Source organism: Mastacembelus armatus, chromosome 3 (genome assembly GCF_900324485.2).
Source record: "Mastacembelus armatus chromosome 3, fMasArm1.2, whole genome shotgun sequence".
NCBI lineage: Eukaryota > Metazoa > Chordata > Actinopteri > Synbranchiformes > Mastacembelidae > Mastacembelus > Mastacembelus armatus.
The window spans coordinates 11,220,004-11,234,878 of NC_046635.1; the positions used below are offsets into that span (position 1 = coordinate 11,220,004).

A 14,875-nucleotide genomic window follows, 5' to 3' on the forward strand; every position below is an offset into this window, starting at 1 on the left:
GATTAGGGAGCTGAATGCCTTTCTCGACTCTGTCAGAATTTGAACATGCTGGAGAAGCAGAGCAGAGCGAAAGAAATCCTAGACATGTGGCAAGGAAAGGTGGGAACAAGAGTATAGAAGAAGAAAAACACCCTAAGACAGTGCTAGGAAAGCTTAACTCACAGAAGAAGCAGGCACAATGTCAAGGGCCGGAAAGAAGTATACAGAAAGGCAAATGCAGAGTAAGATTGACAGACAAATTGCACCAAATTGACTAAAACTGCTAATGAAAAGAGTTTAACAAACAGACAAAGAGAAATCAAGCATGTGATAATTTAATGGTTTGTGAGGGTGGCAGAGGGAGTGTATATGTGAAACGAAGATTTCTATTTGTGGCTGAATGAGTGAATGAGCATAGACAAACGGCTTTCTTTCTTCTTTGTATGTTTGAGTGAGTGAGGGAGAGTGAGAGAGAGAGCAGAGACAAAAGCTTTTCTGAGTGTATGTGTGCTGTCCTGTCCTTTTTTCCCAGGACAGAGGTCTGGAGAGGCCTCATATTTCTGGCTGCTGTCAGGCTGGGGTGAGAGGCAGAGACAGCAAGGGGCAGCTGTTTTCTAGGAGGTACCCTGACTCCCTCACACATTGTCTTTGATCCAGCTTGGCTTCCTGGGCAAGCCAAGTCCCCCCCCCTCCCCTCCCTCCATGTGTGTATGTATGTATAAGTGTATGTCAGGGCATGTGTATGTCAGAGGGAGAATACATGAATGTGGGGGTATAATTGGCGTACTGAGGGCCACACGTGGTGGCAAACCATGGAACAAATGGCGAAACTTAAGTGGTAAAACGAAGTGAGAGGCAACACTAGACACAGTCTTTTGCTTTCTTCCTCTCTCTTTGTTTTAGTACAGAACAAATAATTTGACAGGAATGCAGCAGGGCCAGTTTTATGTTTGTGTATTCAGCAATGATTTTTAGAATATAGAGGGGACAGGTGAACAGCAAGTCATGCTAACACATGCACATTTTGAAAAATACCTACTCTATTCATTTTTCCAGTATAATAAAGGAGGTAATCACTGAAGTTGCCTTTTGTTGGACATAAAAGTAGAATCAGACCAACCGATTCACAGAGGCAAATAAAATAAAATTTATAAAATATTTTCAAAAATCAAAACAAACTAATTCAGGTGCCAAGAATATCAATCTGTACTTTTAAAACAGGAGAAATCCAGTAAGTCCCTGTCATCAAAAGACAAGATAATGCCTGAAGTCACAAACACCAAGCAATTCCAAAGTGTGCTCACACACACACACACACACACAATTTGCTTGCAGTAATTATAATATTCATCTTTAATTATAAAACACTATGTTCACACCTTTTGACAATAGGATTTGACTGTGGTTTCATTATAACAAATAATCATTTTTGGCAGCAACAAGAGGAAGAGAAATGTTAATTCATATTTTAGATTTCGCCTTTACTGCACTATGATTTAGTCTAACAGCAGGCATATATTTATACAGAAACCTATATACTTGGAAATTTTTCCTGCTGTCATTGTCCTTAGATCGCTGACAACAAAGGAAAAAAAAAAAAAAAAAAACAGGCAGCAGCAACGAAATCACATAAAAACCTTCATATTTGACAGTTAAGGGAGGTGTACCTTTGTCCCCAGCCAATGACTATCTGTAACTCTACAAGTTAATATTTGCTTCTGCCTGCTCATAAATTTGCATTGCATTAGAACCTGACCTAAATGCATTTTTATCACCCAAAGTAATTAGCTGAGCATTAGTTGCTGGAGAGAGAGTACTATGAGGCTGAATCCTCTTTGAATAGGTGGTGGATAGACACAAGCTACAGAGTGGAGGGATGGCTATAGAGTAAAGCACAGCTGGGCCACCAGATAAAAGAGGAAGTAAACAGGGCCAGAGTGCTGCCTCTTTAATCTACTACATTAACTCCAGCACCATAAGGGGAGGAGCCAGCATGCAGGCAAACGGCAGAGCCACACAAAAGGGGAGTGTCAATGAGGGGGTAATAAGGAAAGACAATGAGTAAACAAGCAGGGGAAGTCCGGGCCTGGTGTGCTAGAAACTCCCTGCTTCTCACTGCCTGGCACACACAAAGGCGCTGCTGTAATTAGCCACCCCAATAGGTTGTTTAGCATTTGCATATAAATGCCCTCACAGGCAAATGCTAAACACTCTGACACAAGCCATGCCCAAAACAGACGTTTGCCACACCTCTACCCCTCCAGGAGGTCTCAGGGGTCCACTTATGTCAGGGCACCCCCCCCCCCCCTCGCCTTGTGCTTGTACCCACTGCTGGCAAGCTGGCATCCCTTACACAAAATGCGGACAGCACACCATACTGAGGGTACTCGGTTCTTGTTTCTCGAAAGATTGTGAAACAGTGTAGCCAGGCTTCCTGTTGAAGGCCCACACAACCATCTGTCACGCAAAAGTACATTTTACCCTGACCACAGGTTTGACGCTCAACAAGACAGAATGTGCAGGTGTTAGCACGCTGTTTTGTCACATAGAAATTCTAGGTGAAAGGCAGGAAAGAACTCATGTAGATTCACTCATGTACAATCACACATCCATGCAGCTGTCCCCAGGAAGTCAAGGGTCTACAGAGTGTGAGAAATGAGTGTTCGGTCTTGATCAGGGTCAAAACATACATGCTTTGTTTAATATATGCTGTTTGAAAGAAAAAGGAAAAAAAAGTGCTGAGTTGTAGTTGTAGCTGGATAGACCAAACTGGTAAATCAGAGGCAGAGGTAGGCTACATTTACACAGGGCTTAAAAATTCAAAAGTCAATATAAAACATGCTATCTATGCTATGCTTCTATATTTTCTACTGTTTGAAGTTTTCAAGCATTAATGTTACGCAAAATGTTTTTAATAGGACATGTGCCTCCGTTTCACACTTCCTCTTCTGTCTACTGTTGTTTTGACAATGGCGATTCATGAAAAAAAAAAAAATACAGAAAGGAAGGAAGCGATGAGACTGCTGTCTGTCCTCCCTCTCTCCCCCTGCCCTCACAACCACCTCTCTCTTTTTTTCTCTTTCCTCCAAGCCCATATTCTTTCCAGTGTAAACAAAGGCTGTGTCATCGACACACTTGTCCCACTCCTGGTGCAGCTTAGGAAAGAGCACATCCACCGAGCCCCTGCACCACACAAGGGCTACGTCTAATGTTAATCTTCAGCCCAGTGTGCAACTTTAATAGTCTACTCTGCCTTGCAAGAGTTTTGCGCTTTTGAGCTTTGCACATGGCACAGGAAGAACACAGAATGAATAGCTATCCACTGCCATTGGTTCTCACCTGCCATGTGGCCTGTTGTTCCCTTTCAGGGCATGATCCAACATGAGGAAACACCTGGCTTCAACACAAAACAGGCAATAAGAGGAGCCTATTTCACAGCCATGCTCCTGATACAGACAGACACCTTGCCAAGATGAGGACCTGAGTCGCAGGGACAACACTGAACCTAAAGAAGATATGCCATCCAAATAATACCCCATCAAGGAGGCATTTTAAAATATTTTCTATTAAATGCACATGATTTATAACGGCTCTGGGGGGGGGGGGGGACCACTAAACATCACTCTGAGGGAAAATTGGCACTTGGCATGTAAAGAGGAGAAAAACTGTTGTAACAGTCAGTATCCGTTTTGAGGCTAGTTCTTACCTCAGGCTGACTTCCTATATGTGGTCAGGGTGTGTTTTTTTGTTTTACTGCTTCAAACAACAATGCTTGCTTGCTATTTTTTTATCACCTGAGTAAAGCAGCAAAATCAAATGTTAAGCTGTGACTGAAAGAGAGAAGGAAATGTCACCATTAATTAAATCTAAACCTAATTAAACCAGATACACAGCAGATGACCAGGTGGTAGAAGGGATGTTTTAAATTGTAGGCCTTATTAAAAATGGGCATAATGCTTTCTTCTGTTTGTACGGTGGACTACAAATTCAACCAGAATGTCACCAATAGCTGCATAAACTAGCCTGGGCCCCTATCTTCATTCATTAAACAGTAGGGAAAATTAATGCCATGGTGACCAGACGAGGCAAATGACGTCACAAAGCCGAGGTCACCAGTCTTTCACAGCCGTCTAGCCCTGTGTCAGCCCCATGGGATCTGCCCCACCCCCTCCACCCTAGACTAAATCTCTGCTCTGTGGCACTGAATGTCAGAATGAAAACCAAACAGTCGCAGGCTCCATGTCGCATATGTAAACGCCACTGTCTCTGTCATGAGACATCAGGCACTGGGCTCATAAACAGCAGATAGACCATAGCCTATAAGAGAGGTGAGTGGATGAGGAACAGCAATTTTGAACTGCAATTAAACTGGATAAATATACATTTTTAGTTGCTGTATTGGTGTGTGTGGGCTAGGGAGAAGAGTACATCTCCTCCTCCTCCTCACACTCACACTCACACACATACACACACACACACACACACACACACACTGTACATTTCTAGTTTTCAGTGTTGCTGTGGGGGAGACTGCTTCTCTCTAATCAATTTATTATGAGGCACCTAGGTCCTTATGTTTGTTCATTTAACACAGGGAAAATGAGAAAGTGCATTTGTTTTAGGTACAGTGAGGCCCAAAGAGAAAACCATGCATGTTTTTCAGGTGGAGAAGAGGAGAAGGGTGATGCAAAAAGCAAACAAGACAGAGACACCCTTCAGAATAGTGCGGAGGTGTAATATTGTGGCTTTGAGGAAATGTTGGTTTAATTGCAGTTTGGTGTAATGTATAATGCGGTCTGTATGACACCTGGCATAAATGGTTTACACTCGGGACAGTGGCAATTATAATTCAACCAATCAGAAATCTTTCATAAATCCTCTGACATGCTCACTGCAACAGCTAGATGCTTATTTGACGAGATGAGATGGGATGGCGACAGACGCACATGCAGTATATCTTCTTTTTAATTACAATGTCTGCAGAGGTGGGACTCTGCTATAAACAATCATCTGTGCAATCAAACACAATGCCACCAAGACTATGCATTATAATGATACATTTGCAAATGGAAAAATAAAAATATTATATACTGTATTTGTATCATTATTGCTACTAATACAGCTGAAAAAACTGTAAAATATCAGTACATAGCAAAGGAGCTGAGGTATCTAATTCTTTTATTCATCCAGCAGCTATAAACGCGATACCGATTTGATAATGACTATCAGGCGGTGGTCAGACTGGCCTAGATATTTACTGGCATTCACAGAAGCAGACACATGCTCAAATTCTTAAAAACAGAGTACTATTGCCATTCTGTTAAATGTAAAGCTCTAATAAATATTTATACATTTTCAGAGGTCATTAAAAATATAAATTGTGTGCATCCTTAAATGGGGTCTTTGAGAACAGCATTTCAGGTAAATCAGGTGATAATAGGTCTTTTATAATCTGTATTCTATAATTCGATATTCTGATTATATGTATTTTCTGTTTATATGCAAAGCATCAATGCAGATCAAAATAAAAGTTGAGTATATGAATCAGATGTACTTTTGAATAAAAAATGGAAAGAAAAAGATATGTGATTATGATCTCACATTGGAAATTTTAGAAAAGGCTATACATACACATAAACACATGTACATGTGTTATAGAAAAGAGGAAAATATAGCAGCAGAAGAGAGCTGACATCACAGGACTATGGAGGCTACAGCACTTAGAGGCCATTTTATTGCTTTGCTGTGGTCAAGTGAGGTGCACCGAGCTCAATTCCACAACAACAATAGCAAAGAGGGCCGCAGAGACAAAAGAGGGCTATCCCTGCTTCTTAACCCCTTCACTACTGGCATATCAGTCGCCTGGGGCAATGAGCAAACACCAGGCCACCTCAGGAAAAGCTAGGGCAATAACAAAATACAGTTATAACTTATAGATCTAGTGTGTGACAAAACAGCCCTCACACAAACATGCATACACAGTAAAAATTATACCTGCGCGGTAAAAAACGATACATGCACAAACCCCATAAGAGACTACAAATGGGCAGATGGAGTCGGCTGCTTTTCCTAAGCAAGAAGAAGCAGTCGGTAGCTTCACCTCAGCCCTGTCTCCCACTGAAATACAAATGCTGCTTACTCTGTCTTACCATCTCTGCCCCTCCCTTTCCTTCTCGCTCTCTCTCCTCCACTACGAACATGGATGGGATACTACACATTTGCAAGTGAATTACACTTTTTGTTGAGATTTTTTTTGTTCGTTGCAAAAGTGGGAAAGAGGGTGTGAGAGGGAAAGAGTGCTCCTAGCATCGTTCTTTTCTTTTCTTCTTCTATAATCCTGAGGAGGATAAGCTGCGAGGTACACAGAGAGGAAGTGCCATAGACCTGCTGGGGTCCTGCACATCCTAGCACTACATTCCTACAGCTCAGCTATCACACACACACACACACACACACACACACACACACACACACATACACACATACACACACACACGTACGTATAGACAGATAGAGAAAAAAATGCTCTCTGCATCACATGACTGCTGCCTGTCATGGTCCCAAACTTGACTGGCTACACAGCACACACAGAAAGCAAATTAAAAATCAGTTCGACCTAAATCTGAAAATAAAATTCATGTTTCACTGAGATTTCAAAACAGAAGAAATTTTGGGGGGGGGGGGTTGTAACTGTAAAAATTTAAAAAGATGTTAAAACACTGTTTTACAGTGCATTTGTTTATCTGCCCCATTGTTAATACTAAGTATGTACTGGGAGTAGCAGAATCACTGGCACATAGAAGAGGAATATAGAATATATGGCTGCATAATATTCACATCACTTTCACATAAGTCATAGATCTGGCATTTTACTCCAGCGTACTGGAGGAGAAAAAAGCTGAGCAGCACACAGCTTGATTTTAGAAATACATACACTGTGTTTGCTGCTAATACAAGACATGCTCCATCATTCAGTGACCTGGTTTTAAATTAGCAAATAGGAAAAACGACATGTTAATGGTCTGAAACACAGATCACCTGACTGTAATGAACTATATCTTCTTTTATTGAAAAAATTTAATTTATAAAAGTTGAAGCTCTGTGAGCTGGTGAGGATGGTGTTTTTTTTTTTTATTTAAATGATATTGTATCTTGTTTTCAAAATATGTAAAACAATTGATGATATGGGAAATAAAAGCAGGAGCTATGCAGCTGATGTACTGTCAATATTTTAAACCTGTCACTCTTGCTCCTTCACACACACACACACACACACACACACACACACACACACACTCACTCACACATGCACACACACACGTGCACGTTGACAACACGCACACATGCACATCCACACACTTATGCTTTAGTTATACAATGCAGATTTCACAGACACAGATAAACAATATGAGGGCAGCTATCACTCCACAGAGCACAGTAACATAGAGGAAGAGGAAGAGGATGACAAAGAAATAAGGGAGGATAAAAAGACGGCGTGTGTGTCGTCAGAGTCACAGGCCAGAGGGGCCCATGTATTGTTCCAGGGCTCAGTGTGGGGAGAGAAAGGCGACCTGGGCCGCCTCTGTCTAAGCGTCCTCCATGTTTTATGCATTCTGTCCTTTGTGATGATAAGCGCCAGTGCGGAGGGTGGAATGCTGGCCTCCAGGATCCAAGAGAGGGGTGGGCCTATGGGGGGCTGGGGTGGAACTCAGTTCAATTTTGCAGTCCTTGGAGTGGTCCCTGTCATCCCTGCCTTGCCCGCATTAAGGCATATGCAGCCTATACAGAAACAAGACCGTTGTTCCTCCCATCCTTGGACACTAGAGCTAGCTGCTGCTACCCCAAATAGGATATATATGCAGTCAGTCGTAGCCGCTGTTCTACACGCATGCACACACACACCACACACCACACCACACACACACACACACACACACAAAGTTTTTACGATACTGTCAGTCCTAGAGAGGCATGCATCACACAGGTCTTCTTCTCAGAGTCAAGAGAGCAACCCAGGAATCTAGTCTTTATCAATGTTACAATACTGCTATCTGAAAAACAGCCTTATTTGTTAGAAAACAGATATTGCACATTTATTAGAGAAGGAATATTGATATTCTAGTCAAGGATACAGACACATACGCACGTTATAACCCCCTTCCATGACTTCAACACAATTAATTTATTGCTAGAAATGGAATACAAATTTCTACAAATTTGTGTCACATATTATTGCACTCTTTAACTGATAGAGAGGAAGTCAAAATAGAAGCCATATGTTGCTTTTACACGCTGAATGTGGAAAATGACTTTTTCCCTTCTACCCGTCTTTCTATTCTCTTTTTGACTGCTAGATAATCTGAGCAGTGTTGTGTTTTCAGGTCGGCTGTGATGTGTCTAAAAATTAACAATCTATCTAATTAAAAAAAATAATGACTAGAAAAACAAAACTGTGTCATAACAAAGTCTTCATGTAGCACATTCAAAAGAAATTCAATTTTTTATTGCCTGTATACACAAATCAAAAATCGGCTATGCAAACACACACATGCAGAGACACATGCGCATCTTCTTAGTCATAAATCTAGTCTACCACAATGATTTAACCAAGATTGTTAACACGATAACATATTGTGAAAGAGCAAACCACAAAAATCCCCGCCAAGTTCACTTTGAAAAGATAAAAGGATGACACTGAGAAAGAAGAAGAAAAGCTCAAAGGACGACAGGGGGTGCTTTCTGTGGATAAAGAGGAGCCCTTTTGGACACCAGGATTAAGGATCAGGTACAGCATTCATACACACCGCAAGCAGACACATATACACACACACAAAAACACACACACCTGAGTATGACAGTCATCTCTTCCACTCTCCCTTCCCACTTTCTCCCTCACCCCTTTGCTGATCCGAGATCCCGCCCCCATCTGCTCCTTTATGATAGCATGACACGTCCCCTGGCCTTCGTCTGCAGGACAACTGGAAGAACTGGTCCTTGCTGCACAACCTTGCATATTCAAAACCGCACATCAGATTCAAAGCCATCATCTGTGTCGACTGCCCTCAGCTGCATGTCTAAACAGCTAATGGTGCAGGCAAACAGCCTCATCCACAAAAATGTAGACCTGTCCATATTTATAATTCTTTTCCTGGCATAGAGCAAACAGTGTAAAGAAGAAAGAAATCGATTTAAACCGGTGACCTCTTATTAAAATAATAATTATTATAATAATAATTATTAATTTTTACAGACAAATTAATTCTGTTTTATTTATGACAGCATAAATAAAGACATTTTTGTGTTCTGTGTTAGATACACCAACCTAAACTGAGCTGAATCTCACATGTATGGCCTTAGCTTTCTTTTCACCCAAAGAGGGCTCTCTCGACCAAGGACATGGCAGCGAGCTCCCCCATGGTGCCAGTGCCCGAGCACGGAAAGGTGGGAGTTAAGGAGGGAGACATGCAGAGACACACAGAGAATGAGATGGAGGACTGAGAGGGAGAGGCACAGCAAGAGGGAGGAGAAGGGGTTATGACAGCCAGAGGCACTGTCTCCCCTTTCTGTGTTACCCCCCGAACCATGAAACAAGCCTATCCATGACGACTGCTACTCCCTTTATCTCATTTCTCCAACTGGACATGCCAGCTTCACTTATACAGTCAAATGCCATAGGAATACTCTGAATATACCTGTTATCAAAAATGGTAATAGACGGGGACAACCGCTTTGTTGCTGTGCAGGATCAGTGGCAACTACACATCTCAGTAAAAACTGTCATCACATCACGGCATCACAACGTCAAATATTTTCCTCACATTATGAATAATAATCAGAACAACAACAAAACACAGACAGCAGCTGAACCATATGCATATACCTTGATTAATCACACAACTAGAATCCTGTTTAATCCCCAGATGCACAACACTACCATCACAAATAATGCATTTTTCATTATTCTGGTATTAAATGACAAAAAAAATATGATGATTTGTGTGTAATATATCTAAATTACATTTTACAATTTTGTCTATTTTCAAGAACCTGCTGTCACAAAAATCTGCCATCCTGTTCCAAATAAATTAACAGAAATTCTCATAAAAATAATTTTAATAATCCAGTGAGTGAATATTTGCATGCATGTTATTCCTTTTACTCTACAGTTACACATAATTTTGCCATTTTCCTCTGTTATGATAAAAACCCTATCTGCACCTAAATGATTAAGAATCACAGAAATGTGAAAATGTTTTTAGAAAATCTATTTAAAAAAATGAAAATGTCCTCTTAACAAACATACTTACAAAACAGAGAGAACTGTGGCCAAGTAATGACTTCAAAGAAAAAAAAAAAGAAGATGAAAACATATTTTAAATTATGTTTTAAAAACTATCCCTAATGGTACTTCAGTATGAGCGGAATACTTCCTGTATCAGACAGGGATGAGCTTGAGATACTACAGTTACCTTCACCAAACATGCCTGACAAACACGGATTTGAAACAGAATACACAGAAATAAAGCCAATGACATTCCTATACCTTTGCCAGAAACTGTTATAATTAAACATAAATATGACAATGAGACAAGACAGGAAAATCAGACAGGTGAGATGACAGTAAACATCTCTGCTGTCTTTGTTTTGTAACAGAAGACGGAGAGAGGGAGGAGGAGGAAGAGGAGAGAAGTGTTACTGTCAGACAGGGGAGGAAGGGAGATAACTCGAGTTTTGGCACAGCAGCCTACCTGTCCTATACATGATAACACCTTCACAGTTCTAATCACTGGAATCTGCACACACTGAAATGGCTGCTGCTCACGCTGGGGTAAAGAAATGTATAACAATGCACAAAAGAGGAAGAGACTAAATATGAATATGAGCACTGATTAAAAATATTCAGCCTGAATGCCTGGTTCTCCTCTTTTTCCTGCTGCTAATCTTCTTCTATCTCCTCCTCTCCAGTCTGAAAGGTAGGGATCTGTTTATTTGACCTCTTCCCCTGATTCATCCTCTATGGCCCATGGCTATCTGACCCCTCCACCCAACCCCCCTCAACACTCCTACCCTCAGACCCCCCCTTTTTTTTTTTTTCTTCTTCGCCTCTCTCACACTGCCTGGCAGCCTTAACGTTTAATTTTATTAAACCTGTTACCAGTCTCTTTTTGTTTCTCCCATCTTAAACTAAAGCCACAGTCTTAATCCTACAGATGCTGACAACCACAAGTGCTTTGTGTGGCTCCCAAAACCTACCAACAACTACCATCACCTTTTTTTCTCCCAGCCAGACCCACTCTCTCCCCATCATCCCTCGGCTGTTTGCAAGGGGGTTTCCTCTCTTTCTTTTTTATCTCTGCACTCACTCCATGACCCCTGTTCCCCTGTTTCTGCTGTCTGACCCCCCCACCACCACCACCACACACACTCTCTCACACACACACACACACACACACACACAGAGAGAGAGAGGTTCTCAGCCCCCTGTCTGTTTCCCCCAACGGTACACATATCCTATCCTCGCCTCTGCTCGCTCGCAAACCCTCTTTTCCCTCTTTCTTCTCCCGACTCTATGTCGCGAAAAACACAGACTGACTCATAGGCCTAATTCTCGCAGCTTTTTTTTTTTTTTTGGTCTGCATACAGCTCCATCTCGCCCGAAAAAAGTGCTCGCTATATTATTTTATCATTATTATTATTATTATTATTTTAAATTGGCTTATAATTACACCTAGACGTTAAGATAACAGTTGCATTTCTGTTTTCTTTATTCTGATCAGGTCCATTTTTTTTGGGTCCTATTGCAGAAATAAACACTTTTTTTTTTCTTTTTTTTTTGCAAAAGGCCCAGTCAACTTAAGACAGGCAAGCCTTGTTTGTGTCTTCCTCCCGGAGAGGGCAGCCTATTCCGTTTCGCCTATGTCAAAGATATCTAGTGTAGTTTAACTTTACAAAAAGACCTACAAATGTTAACTGGCTAAGTGGCTACTAAATGCATGCAGTGACCTATAGGTTTAGCCTGGACCCATACTTGTGAGTTTTCGGCAGTAACTTTGGAATGATTGTGTCTGCTTAAGGTCAGACAAACAGTGCAGTGTTTTGTTTTCATTCCGGTCAGCATTTCTCGGTGAAAAAAAAAAAAAAATGTTCTCTAGAAAGTCAGACACGGTAGCCAAGTCTACTTCGAGGCAGGAGATCCAGCCAGCCCCATGTCTTCCTTGAGCCACATGTCTGCTCACTGAGACGCAACTCGGACTCTCGGGCTGTCCGTGCACAAGGTCCTGCCGATCCGCTCTTGTCATGAAGGAGACCCGGGGCTCCGTTTCCCCCAACACAACACATTCACGTAACACACACTCGCAAACACGAACCCCTCATGCGAGCACGCACAGACACACACACACACACTCACTTACACACACATACACACATGTCGATCGATTTGCATGTGACTTCGTCAGGGAATGAACGAGAATCGGCTTAAAAACAAGGCTCGAAAAGAGGCAAAGAACCACGAAAAATAAAAAAAGAAAGGATGGTCAAAGTGGGGTAAAAGGGAAAAGTGTAAGCCAGAGGAACTAAGACAGGGCGGAGGGATTGCACATTTCAGAGGGAGACGTGTCGGAGAAGAACAAAAATGTGTTTATCCAGAAGAGGATTTTGTGAGCACACGACGGTTCCGAAACAACCCCCCCACCCCACCCCACCCTGGATGTGGCAAGTGTCAAATCTGTCCAAAATTAGAAAGCGAGAGACGTTCCCTGTCGCCGGACGCACACGGACCCACAGGCTGGACTTGGAGCTCCTTTTCTGGGCTGCGCTCATGTGGAGCCGCCGCTCCCCTTCGTTCGCTCAACACAGCCCCCGTCCTTAACTGCATCTGTGCCTAAAAACACGTTTCTCGACCACCATAACCCCTCTATACCCTTCCCAGGTCCACCGAAATGCACATATTTGTTTCAAAACCGTGTTTTTCTACGATCAACTGCTTGGAGAGGATCGCTGTCTTGCCCTTTTTCTTATCTTCCATTCATGAGGAGGAGAGGACGGACGCTGATGTAAACACAGGTAACGATACGAATAAAATCGAGAATAAACCAAACTACTTGCATGAAATGAACTTGTGATCGCCAGTCAATTCTCACAGTGTGAGAATAGCCAGCTCCGCTACACGCTAAACTACGAACAGATAGGAAAGAGAATCAGATAAGTGTTACAGCGAAAAGAATAGGATCGTGGAAACACACAGAGGAAAAGAGACAAACGCAAAGTTGAAACTTACAATTTCTCGCTGCCGCTTTGTGATCCTCGCTTTTTAATCCAGTATTGAGATGATTTAGCTAAAGATCCCATCAAGGCAGTCTCCTTTTGGTCAGTTTGCGCTTAGGGTGGCAAAAGAAAGATCATTGTTGCGGAGCGTAAAAAACCGAAGTAGGTACTATTAGTTGTTAAAGGCAATATAAAAATAATTTGGATGCAAAGCAGGCGATGAGTCTTGTGTTAGAGGGAGCGAGGAAGAGGTGAAAGTGAGATCTGATGATTGAAAAGAAAAAACTCTTTGGATCTTTATTCCTGCTAATTAGTTTCCTGCAAAAAAATGGCTGTGATTAATTCAGTGCGCATGTGCTTCATTACACAGGCACGAAGGGAAGGGCTAATTAGCCGCCTTCTGGATCAATAAGATTCAGCAAAGGAGAGAGCTCGGAGAGAGAGGGAGGGAGGGAGGGAGAAAGACGAGGGAGGGAGGGATGGATAGATACAAGTAGAAAAAAAAGAGGAAAGTAATGATCAGGAATTGAAAATATGGAATTAAGAACAGCGGAAAGTAAGAGTTTGATTAGACGGAAGACAGTGAAAGTTAATACTGGAGCAGGCAGCCGCAGCAGGCAAAGCCCGACGCTACGGGCGCAGCTTTTCCTCCGATCTTTTTACACTTTTTCAAACGTTTTTATCCCGTTTTTTTTTTTTTTTTTTGCAGTTTTAAATGAAAGATATGCACGTACAGTGACCACTAAAAGCACATAAGCGATCGTGCTTTGTTTTACTCTGTCTTTTCCAACCCAAGTCTGTCAGTTTAGCCGCGTCAAAGCTGCACCCAGCGCTGGTGTTTCTATAGTTAAATAACTTATTGAAATACAAAGCAGAGTTTTGGGCGACTACAGTGGCAGAGGTGGACATGTGTTATTCTCCAGCTTGTAATTATACGCAAACAATTGTCGCGGATCTAAACATGCAAAACGAACATCTGCCAAAAATTAAAGTGCGTTTAACGCGATTTCTGTGTGTATTTGGAAGAGTGCACTGTAACAGCAACACACAGGCTGCCGCGGTGTACTGTCGTTATCCGCGCTGAGTACAGCTTATCGTTAGTACACTGGCACCTGGATGTTATCTAACAGTGTATTTGTATTAGTAAATATATATTTTACGCAGTGAGAAAAATGTGACTTGCACAGGGAGAGAGAAGCTGACAAGAAATATGTGAGGCTGAGCTTCAAAATTTTCAACTTTGATAAACTTCAGGCGATTTAATGTGTAGACAGCATGTAGGGAAATCCAAGAACATTTTTTTTTTCATGGCTAAACGGCAAAAAGCATATGAATTAAACAATGATAGGTTTAATGAGAAAAGAAGACTAAAGACTACTTAAAAATAAAACCTACAGCAACACATGTTCCTCAGCTGACACGTTCGTGTGCATGCATGGGTTCATTTGAATAAAAAGTTACAATTAAGACTCAGAAGCAGATTTTAAAAAGTCAAATTCAGCTTTCTAAAATATGGCACAGATGAAAGTATGACGGACAGGATATGGAAGATGTGTCGTTTCCACAGTTCACTGTGGAAATCACAGGAATATCAGTCTAAGTTCAAATTCAGGATGACACTTTATATCAC

The 14,875-nt window shown here is 41.7% G+C and overlaps 1 protein-coding gene across 2 annotated transcripts in view; it reads right to left on the minus strand.

The window, feature by feature from the left end:
• Window positions 1-13,548, minus strand: part of zfhx3b (zinc finger homeobox 3b) — a 136,364-nt gene extending 122,816 nt beyond the window's left edge. For both annotated transcript variants that reach the window (XM_026320627.2, XM_026320625.2), the window contains exon 1: window positions 13,259-13,548. The gene's annotated coding sequence lies outside the window, so the exon portion shown is untranslated. The remainder of the gene's footprint in view (window positions 1-13,258) is intronic.
• Window positions 13,549-14,875: the final 1,327 nt, after the last annotated feature.